The sequence below is a fragment of the Pteropus medius genome, unplaced genomic scaffold, assembly GCF_902729225.1.
Source record: "Pteropus medius unplaced genomic scaffold, Ma_sr-lr_union100, whole genome shotgun sequence".
NCBI classification, from domain to species: Eukaryota; Metazoa; Chordata; class Mammalia; order Chiroptera; family Pteropodidae; genus Pteropus; species Pteropus medius.
Genome location: NW_024350325.1, coordinates 6916900 through 6927264, shown reverse-complemented (window position 1 = coordinate 6927264; position 10365 = coordinate 6916900).

The window sequence follows — 10365 nt, the reverse complement described above, 5'->3', positions numbered from 1 at the left end:
CCAGGCAGCAATCACCTAATTATAATATTGTAAACATGATTGAACACTTAAACATAGTTTAATGGTAGTTCATCTGAAAGCATCAAAAAATTTTAAAATAAACTTTTATTTTAGAATAGTTTTAGATTTACAGGAAAGCTGTGAAGATAGTAGAGATAATTCCCATGTAATCTACAGTAGTTTCCTCTATTATTATCTTATATTGGTATAGTACATTTGTCACAGTTAACTAACCAAGTTTGATATGTTATTAACAAGTCTATTCTTTATTCAGATTTCCTTAGTTTTTACCTAATGTTCTTTTTCTTTTCCAGGATCTGTCCAGGACACCATTTCGCATTTAATTTCCATGTCTTCTTAGGTTACCCTCGACTGTTACAGTTCCTCAGAATTTCCTTGATTTTAATGACCTAGATATTTCAGCTGTTTTGTAGACTTTCCCTCAATTGGAATTTGTCTGATGAGGTTATGGTTTTGGAGGAAGATTACTGAGATAACGTACCATTCTTATCGCATTATATCAAGGGTACTTGCTATTGACATGACATCACTATTGACGTTGACCTTGATCGCCTCCCTAAGGTAGCGTTTGTCAGGTTTCTCCACTGTAAGGTTACTCCTCCCACCCCTTTCTGTACTGTAGCCTTTAGAAGCAAGTTACAATGAGCCATGTACATTTAAGGAGAGGGGAGTTATGCACCATCTCCTTGAGGGTGGGTTATATACATCAATTACTTGAAATTCTGCATGAGAAATTTGTCTAGTCTTCCCAATTTATTTATTTATCCAATCATTTATTTATATCAGTATGAACCCATGAATATTTATTTTATATTTTAGGTTATAATCCAATGCTATATTACTTATTTTGTTACTCAAATTGTTCCAGGTTTCACCATTGAGTGGCCCTTTAACATACCCCCAGGGTTGTGGATTTTTTAGTTTTTTTAGCATTTCCTTACTTTCTGGCACTACAAGATACCCCAGGTTCATCTTGTATATATCTTGTCCCAGTACTAGAACCGGCAATTTCTCCAAAGAGTCCTAGTTGTTTCTTTTAATGAAGAATGGCATTAGAAACCGAAAAACAAGATCTAGATCCTAGGTGTGCTCTTTAACCCAGGGGCCAGGTGGCATCACTTCTAGGCCTTCTCAGTGACAGATCAAGAAAATACATGTGTGTATACTAACCAGAATCCAGAGTATACACATGCGTGCACACACACACGTACACACCCATACACACATACATTTCTATTTGTAACCATCTGTATCTCTATTAAGTAAACATGAGTTCATGATGTGTCCAACTCTAACCCATTAGCACATGCATCACTTTGTCCTTCTCTCCTTGCTTGTCTACAACCTCCTACTCCAACTGTGAGAAACCTGGCTCTCATATCTGCCATCTATTTACTTAATTGTTCAATTCCAGTGTGTGTGTGTGTGTATATAATGGTTTTAGAATCGTTAACTTGTACTCCCTTAAGAAACAGCTTTATATCAACTAGACTACAGTGTTTATGTACCATTTATTTTGCCTTTAGTCTTACAGATGAAAGTTACTTTAAAAAGCAACTTTACACTCATCCTCTTCAGTGAGTTTGTTTCATACATTTACGATATAGTTAGATTCTTTTGCCACATTCCGCATTCCATCCTGGGATCTCCCAAACTAAGTGATTTTTGAAAATTTGCATATATTAAGGTTCACCTTTTGTGCTGTGAAATTTAAAAATGCATAGTGTCATATATCTACAATTACAGTATCATATATAATAGTTTCACCGCCCTAAAAAATGTTCTGTGCTTCACCTGTTCAATCTTTCCCACTTTCCATGCCTCTGGAAACCACTGATCTGTTTACCATCTTTATAATTTTGCCTTTCTCAGAATGCAATATAAATGAAACCATACACTATGTAGCCTTTTCAGACTGGCTTCTTTCTCTTAGCAATATGCATTTAAGATTTTTCCATGTCATTTCATGGCTCGATAGCTCATTTCTTTTTGATGATGAATAGTATTCCATTATATGTACATACTAATGTTTGTATATCCTATTGCTATCTGACCTATTTAAAGACATCTTGGTTACTTTCACTTAAGAATTTTTAAATAAATAGCAAACTTAAACTGATTCAGCAAAATTACATGACTTCCAAAAAAGTTATTGTGACACTAGGATGCATTGAGAGAAGCAGGAGAGTCATAATGTTAGTTAACATACAACGTGATGTAGTGGTGAAGAGCACAGGCTTTGAACCCAGACTATCTGGACACTGCCACCTCCCAAGATGCATGTGCTGGGCTAGATTACCTAACTTCCTGGGCCTTGGTGTCATTTGTGAACAGGGATAGTAACTGTACCTATAGTGCATTAAAAGGTACCTGGCTCAATATACATTAGCTATTATTATAATTTATTATAATATTTTCACATATCATGTAGCAAACACTTAATATACCTTCCTTTATGCTTTCCAACAGACTTTCAAAGGAGCACGATTATCCTCATTTTATAGGTGGAAACCCTGAAATGCAGAGATCATAAATCAACAGAATCAGGACTTGAACTGAAGTCCATGCTATAACAAGGCCCTGTAACTTCAACTTTTAACTTTACCACAGTGATCTTCAAGAGCATAGGAAAAGACTCCTTTTATTAATTCCTAGGCAAACTAGACTTGGAACACCATCTTCACTTTAAGTTGCCACATTTTATGAAGGACCAATTAGAACATGTGAAAGAGATGATGTTTAGGGTGATGAAAGATCTGAAAACTGTTTAAATGGGTTTTTACTGAAGAAAGGGATGGTTATTATGTTAGAAAAAAAGTTAGAAGGGAAATATAGCAAAATGTTAGCAATATGTACCTCTGAATGGTGGGAGAACCATATAGCTATATATAAACATCCAGCACAATATTTCTCCATTTAAAAATGAATTATTCAGGTTTTATTTTAAAATCTAAGATTGGGATTTCTGACATATATATTTGAAAATATAACTAATTTTTCCTTTTGAATTCTATAAATACAGTTTACATTGAGCACAAAAGAAAAGAAAAAAAGGAAGAAAGGAAGGAAGGAAAGAAAAGAAAAAAGACAAGACAAGAAAAAAGAACAAAAAACTTGATAGTCCTCTCTGTGAAAGGCAGATTCACTGTTTTGCTTATGACCTCAAGAGACAGAGTTTGGGCTCAATGTGTGAAAATGATTTTGAGGCACATTTGGGCTAAATATAAATAAAATTGGCTGACATGTGAGGGGGCGGCTTTCTTCTTCCAGAAAGAATTCAATCACAGGCGCGGGTCAGGCTATACCAGATGACCTTTAAGATCTCTTTTAACTCTTATTCTATAACCTGAGCTTCTACTCATTAGAACAAAATGTTTTTAATTGTTTTATCTCATGGTGTACAAATTAAGGCTGCTAATATAAATACGTTTAGTTTATTAATCTTCAGGCACCCAAGAAACACTCAGCGATTTGTTTTATGTATGAGAAGAAATAAACCTGTAGTTCTGAGAATGTAATTTATAATCTGTTCATTCAAACTAGACCTCGTCCATCTTATATTAGTTATTTAGTGCTACTGTAATAAATTGGCATAAACCAGGTACCTAAAAACAACAGAAATTTATTCTCCCACAGTTCTAGAGGCCAGAAGTACAAAATCATCAGCAGAGCTGTGCTCCCTTGGAGACCCTAGGGAAGTAGCCCCTTCCTTGCCTCTCCCAGTTTCCAGTGACTTCAGGCATTTCTTGGCCTGTGGCTACATAACTCCATTCTCTTCCTCTGCCTTCGCATGGCCTTCTCCTCTGTGCCTCTCCTCTCTCTGTCCCTTCTCTCTGTATCTCTATATAAAGATACTTGTTCCTGGATTTAGGGCCCATTTGAATACTCTAGAGTTACTTCATCTCAATATTCTTAACTTAATTCTCCAAAGAACTTTTCTACAAATAAGGTTACATTCACAGGTTCTGGGGTATGGACATATTTTTTTGGAGTTCCACCATTCAGTCCACTGCACATCTCAATTAAGAAACGGTGAGATAGTTTTATCATTTTCTTTTTGACATTGATTCCTTCCTCTAGGTCTTCATTTCACTATCTCTGCCAATCTTTAGCCTCATCTTCAACACTTAGTCCAGCCAGGAGTTTCTGTTTTCACCTCCTCCAGGAAGACTTCCCTGACTACTGTTTTCTTATTCACCTGTATAGGCCCAGCATTTAGTGTGGGCCTTGGCACATTAACAAAGCTTAATAAATATATATGTTGAAAAATAAATGAATCTGTCAAAGGAGGTCAATAATTATGCCCACCTTTCTTTTGAGTTACTGAGAGGTAGTAAGTTTTCAATGATGTACACAGAATTTCAGGGAGAAGATGAGAGCTTACTTTTAGAAGGTCTTTTCATTCTAGAAAACTTTTCCCATTGAAACCGCACTACAAATATTTAAAGAGGATGAGATGTTTAATCTAAATCGTTTTTTATTCTCAAGGCACAAGAATGCAGGGAGTTAAAGACAATCGCCATACTTTTCACAGGGTTAACGACTTTAATTAACATTGAGCAATTTTGACTGTGGGAGTTTTTTGTTGTGTTGTATTTTTGGAATGAGGAGGAGAGGGTTTTTCTGGAGGAAGTTTCACAGTGTAACTAGGACAGAAGGGTGAAAGAGATAAGGAGCCTTATTCAAATTGTGAAATGCCTCTTGATGTAGAGCAGGCTCAGATGGATTCACCAGAGATGATTTGGCTTATTAATAGCAGTTTAAAATGGCACATTTTGATGCTTCATAATTGATTTAAAAATTGAAGTTGCTAGGAACATTCCCCTCACTGCTGGTAGCTTTTTGAAAGGTGATTTGTGGTTTTAGAAACTATAAGTGGTGATTCTCGATATCAGAACTTGATTCTGAATTGAGTGTTAATTTTAGTTGGGATTGGGTGGCTCTGAGGCCAGTGCTTTGAGGTAGAGTCTCAAGATTTTTTCCTTCTTGAAGAAGAGAGCTAATGAATGCAGTAGGCCTGTTTTCCTCTTCTCACTGCCTGACATCTGGGAGGGAACGCCTGAGTTTGACTCTCCATTCCATGCCTGGTGGCCTTAACCTTGAACATGAGCCTTCATACTTACTTTGGGAACTGGCTAGGGAAAACAGCTTCGCAACTAGTGTTTCTTGAGTTGCAGGTACCTGTGAAAGTGCCCATCACTACACTGTGTGTGTGTGTGTGTGTGTGTGTGTGTGTGTGTGTGTGTGTGTCTTGCATGTGGCATATGCTCCTGCTGCTCTGCTGAGAGGGCGGTTTTCAGAGCTAGTCACAGCAAGATGTGCTTCTGTGGTACGTGGCTTGTTTTGAGCTAAGGGCAACTTTAGCTTTGGGCTCAGGAGGGACTTTTGCCTCTTCCTTGACTACCTAAAATTAGGAACTTGAATTAGAGGTCTTGTCCATAATGGGAGATTATCAGAGATAACCCCTTTTGACCTGTCTGTGGGGCAAGACAAATTTCTCTTTACTAAACATCTGCTCTTTTTATAATTCTGTAATGACCTTTTGAAGCCCCTATGTCTCCTCATCATGTCTCAGGATGTCTTAGATATCCATATTCCCTTTCTGTTTCAGAACCTCTCTCACATGCGGGGTCTCTGACTCTCTCGTGTATGTGAGGTCCTACTCTTATGTATGTATTAAATTTGGTTATTTTCTCTTGCTAGTCTGTTTCATGTCTATTTGATTATTAGACCAGCCAGAAGAACCTTGAGAGTAGAAAAAAGTTTGTTCCTTCCCCACAGTTGCAAAATATTCTGTTTTTGACTGAGGATCTTATAAATATTTGGAGTTAATTTTGAGAATTCTCAAGGAGAATATGGACCAAAAAGATCGAAAATAAGGTTTTACCATTTAGAGGTACAGTTTGTTCTCAGTGTCTTCGGTGATTTCAGCATCTCCATCAAAAACAAATCCAGTAATAGTTACTGGTGCCCACTCTGTGTCAGACAGTGTTCTGGCACTGGGGCTATATCAGTGAGCAAAAGAGACAAGAAAGTCTGGCTTCGTGGGGCTAACATCCTAGCAGAAGAGATAAGTAGCAAAACACACATCAACTAAATTATATAGAATGTTAGAAAATGATAAATACTATAAATAAAAATGAGCAGGGTAAAGGAGATGCAGAGGTCAGATTGCAGTAGTGAACAGGGTGGCCAGGGTGGGCTTCCTTGAGAAAAACAGATTCGTACAGAAAGTGAGAGATTAACCATGTGACTATCTGGGGGCCAATGGATAAAGACAGGGAGAGTAGCCAGCGCGAAGGCCCTTAGACAGGAGTGTCCTGATGTGCTCGAGGACCAGAATGGTTGGAGCAGATTGAACAAAGAGAAGTAAAGAAGGAAAGATCGGAGAAGTAAAGCCAGGTCAGATTGTGTCAGGCTTCACAGCTAATTATGTTTGGTTTTCACTCCAAGTGGAATGGGAAGCCACTGCAGGGCTTTGAACAGAGAGATAACATGATCTTATTTGAGTTTTAAAGAGGAGCACTCCAACTGCTGTGTTGAGAATAACCTGCAGCTGTGAGGGGAGAAGCAGGGAGAACAGTTAGAAGGCGGTTTCAGTAAATGCGGATGAGAGATGTTGGAGACGGAGACCTGGAATTAGAAGAGGAAAAGTGAGAAATGAACAAGTTCTGGGCGTGGTCTGAAGGCAGAACTCTCTGGATTTCCTGATGGATTGGATGTGCTATACGATAAACAAGGAGAGGATAACCCCATGTTTTTTGCCTGAACAGTGGAATTGAAGAAGTTGCCATCAGCTGAGCTGAGGGAGGCTGCAGGAAGTGCAGTGTGGGTGGATGCAGGATTTGGATCAGGAATTTGGTTTTGCTTACATCTTTTAGACACCCAAGTGGAAGTATCTAGTGAGAGTTAGATATTCAGTTCCAAATTCAGGGGACAGGTCTGGGTAGGAAATGTAAATTTGGGAGTCAGTTGACAGATTATATTTAAATCCACTGGACCGGATGAATGATCAAAAGCGAGTGTAGACAGAGATGAGGACTAAGAAGTGACCTTAAAGCACTCTTTTTGTTTAGAGGTCAGAGTTGAGAGGAGGAACCAGCCAGAGAGATTGAGAGGAGAAACCAGTGAGGAAAGAGAAAAGCGAGAGAGTCTGGCATCCTGGAAACCAAGTGAAGAAAGTATTATCAAACAGAAGGGGAGTGATTGACAGGTCCAGGGCTGCTGAGAGATCAAACACAGTGAGCACTGAATGGCATGAGGGTCCCTGATGACCTTTACAAGCTAAGCTTTGGTGGGGAAGTGAGCATAAAAAACTAACCAAAATCAGTATAAGGAGGGAATAGAATTGGTAAAAAAAAATCTATACCTATATCTACACCTATATCTATACCTATATGTATATCTATCTATATCTATATCTATATCTATATCTATATCTATATCTATATCTATATCTATATCTATATCTATATCTATATCTATATCTTATCTATATCTATCTATATCATCTATATCTATATCTATATCTATATCTATCTATAAACATATATCTATCTATATATATATTTAGATAACTCTTTGGAAGTGTTTTTTGCTACATAGGGAAAGAAAAATATGTAGCAGCTACTACTGAGGAAAGTGGGGTTGAGGTTTTTAAAATAAGTAAAGGGGCAGCAGATATGATAAAGAGAATAATAAGCAGAGGATAAAAAATTAATCAGGTGGGGGATGGGGTGAACTGCTGGTTCAATGCCCTTGCAAGAGAATGGAGCTGATGGGTGAATGTACTCTGGCCAGGAGCCGGTGAAGTTTATGTGTGTAGCTGGTAGGACTGTGAGTGCAATGCTGTTGGGTGTGTGAACATGGTGGTGGTGGCAATCTGTGCAAGTCCTCACTTCTGGTTTCTCCTCTTTTCTCTGAATTAGAAAGCAAGTTCCTAAGTTGAGAATGGTTAGGAGGAGATGGAGATATTAGGGATTTGGGAAAATGAAATAGTGTGAAGTTGTGTCAAAGACAGTGAAGAGATCTGAACAAGGACATATAGTCTGATTGCCCAGTAGCACCAAGGACCCACTAAAGATTTAAGGTTTGGAGTCATGAATTTCAAGTATAACTCGTTGATTGCCTTGTGCGTTTTTCTATAGCCATTTTCAGCTGCATTGGTATAGGTATGTAGTAGGCAAACTGCATTTAGCCTCGTGTGTAATCTTGCCAAGAGAGTAGGACAAATCAAGATAGGGCCAAGGAAGTCAAGGTATATGCAAGGCAACATTTAGAGATCTCCAGATACCCATTGACTTACATCCCCTCCGTATTAGTTTACTAGGGCTGACAGAACAAAATACCACAGACTGGGTGGCTTAGATGAAAAACATTTATGTCCTCACAGTTCTGGAGGCTAGAAGTCTAAGATCAAGGTGATGGTTTGGTTTCTTCTGAGGTTTGTCTCCTTGGTTTGCAGATGATCAACTTCTCTCTGTGTCCTCACATGGTCTTTTCTCTGTGTGCACACATCCCTGGTCTCTCTGTGTGTTCAAATCTTCTCTTCTTATAAGGTTATCAGTGGATTGCATTAGGGTCCACCCTAACAGCCTTATTTTAATTTAATCACTTCTTTAAAGGCCTTAACTGCATACAGTCACATTCTGAGGTACTCCATGTTAAGATTCAGCATATGAATTTTGAAGGCATACAGTTTAGTCCATAACACCTTCCATCTATGCAGTGCATTCCAGGTAATCATCTCTGTACAAAACTTCATTTGTACAAGTTTGCTTTAACTTTCTGCTCTTGAAATACAAGTTACACAGACTCTGCCTTTGGAGCACTTCAGGTAAAAGGTGTTCTTTTTCTAAGAGGTAGAGCTGATATCCTCCCTACTCTCTAATTCTTGCAAATTATTTTAATCCACAGTAAAAAAAAAGTATATATATATTTTTTAGATTTGTCCCAGTACACACATGCATAAATATATAACTGAAAAATGTTTCCACAAAGCAGTGTAATGCATTTTGATGTTTTAGAAATTTTCTGTTCTATTCTGTTTTATCTTTAAAACCTCTACAGAAGTATCTGTTAGGTATCACAAAGAAATACTAATTATATAGTTATGTATAAATAACAGTACAGTAATGTAAGCATTGATTATTGATTAACAAAAAATTGGATTCTATCTACAGAAAGGATAGAGGAAGGGAACAGGACATGTAAGAGAGATAAAATCCTCATTCATCATAATATGACAGAAATAAATTTCTAAAAGAGTTGAATAGACATATAGAATATATACATATTATTTAAAAGCATAGGAGAAACAATTTAAAATGTCGAGTGGTTGCTGCTAAGGAGGATGATGTGACAGGATATGAGGGTTGAGGAGGTGCTCACAGAACTTTTGTTTTTGTTAGCTTTTTAGTGCCATTTTGATGAGAATAAAAAATAACAAAAACAGACACGTACTGTACACAGCTACCTCTTCTGCTGACTTCTAGGGACAGACCTGGTAGAGTTTCTTGCTATAATTCAAACCTCCACACCAAATATTTATAGCTGTTTTTTACTTAGAATTCTGAACTGTGCTCACATTTTGGACCAGAGGTTCCCAATCTTTTTTTCAGTACGTGAAGACCCACTTTCTTTAAAAGAGATGCAGGATAACCAATGGCTAAGAGCATAGACCTTGGAGCCTGACCCTGGGTTCAGATCCCAGCTTTGCCATTTACTAGCCATAGGACTTTGGGCAAGTCTCTTAACTTCTCTGCCTCTCAGCTTTATTATCTGCATTGTAGAGATAATAACAGCACTTACCTCTGGGGGAGTTATGAAAACTAAATGAGTTCATTTTTAAAAGTGCTTAGGACAGTATCTAGCAGGTTAAATACATAAAATTTCACCAGAAGGCAGTACTTATTCACTTATTCTTTTGAATCTACACATTGATAAAATACTTTGCATTGAAAGTTACCATAAATTCAGTTATTACAATAACTATAAAATGTATAAAATATTCATATTACTATTATATAAATAATTCATATTTTGTTCACGCTTTGATCTGAACAGTTTGCAAAAGAGTGTATCTGTAGGATATACTATTACTTATTCTATAGACAATGTTCAATGTGCATATGAATGTGCAATGAACTTGAGGAGGTCTGGAATTTACAGCACACATATAGCGTCCATACATTGACCCTCAATGTCTGCAAAGTAGGACCTATAATTGGTCATTTTAAACTGATTAGAATCCTCCCAGAACTTTTATGTGGAAGCTACACTAATATGAGCTTTTTCATCCCTCTGCCGGAATCATGGCCCAGGATGAGCCTGTGAGAGTTGAGC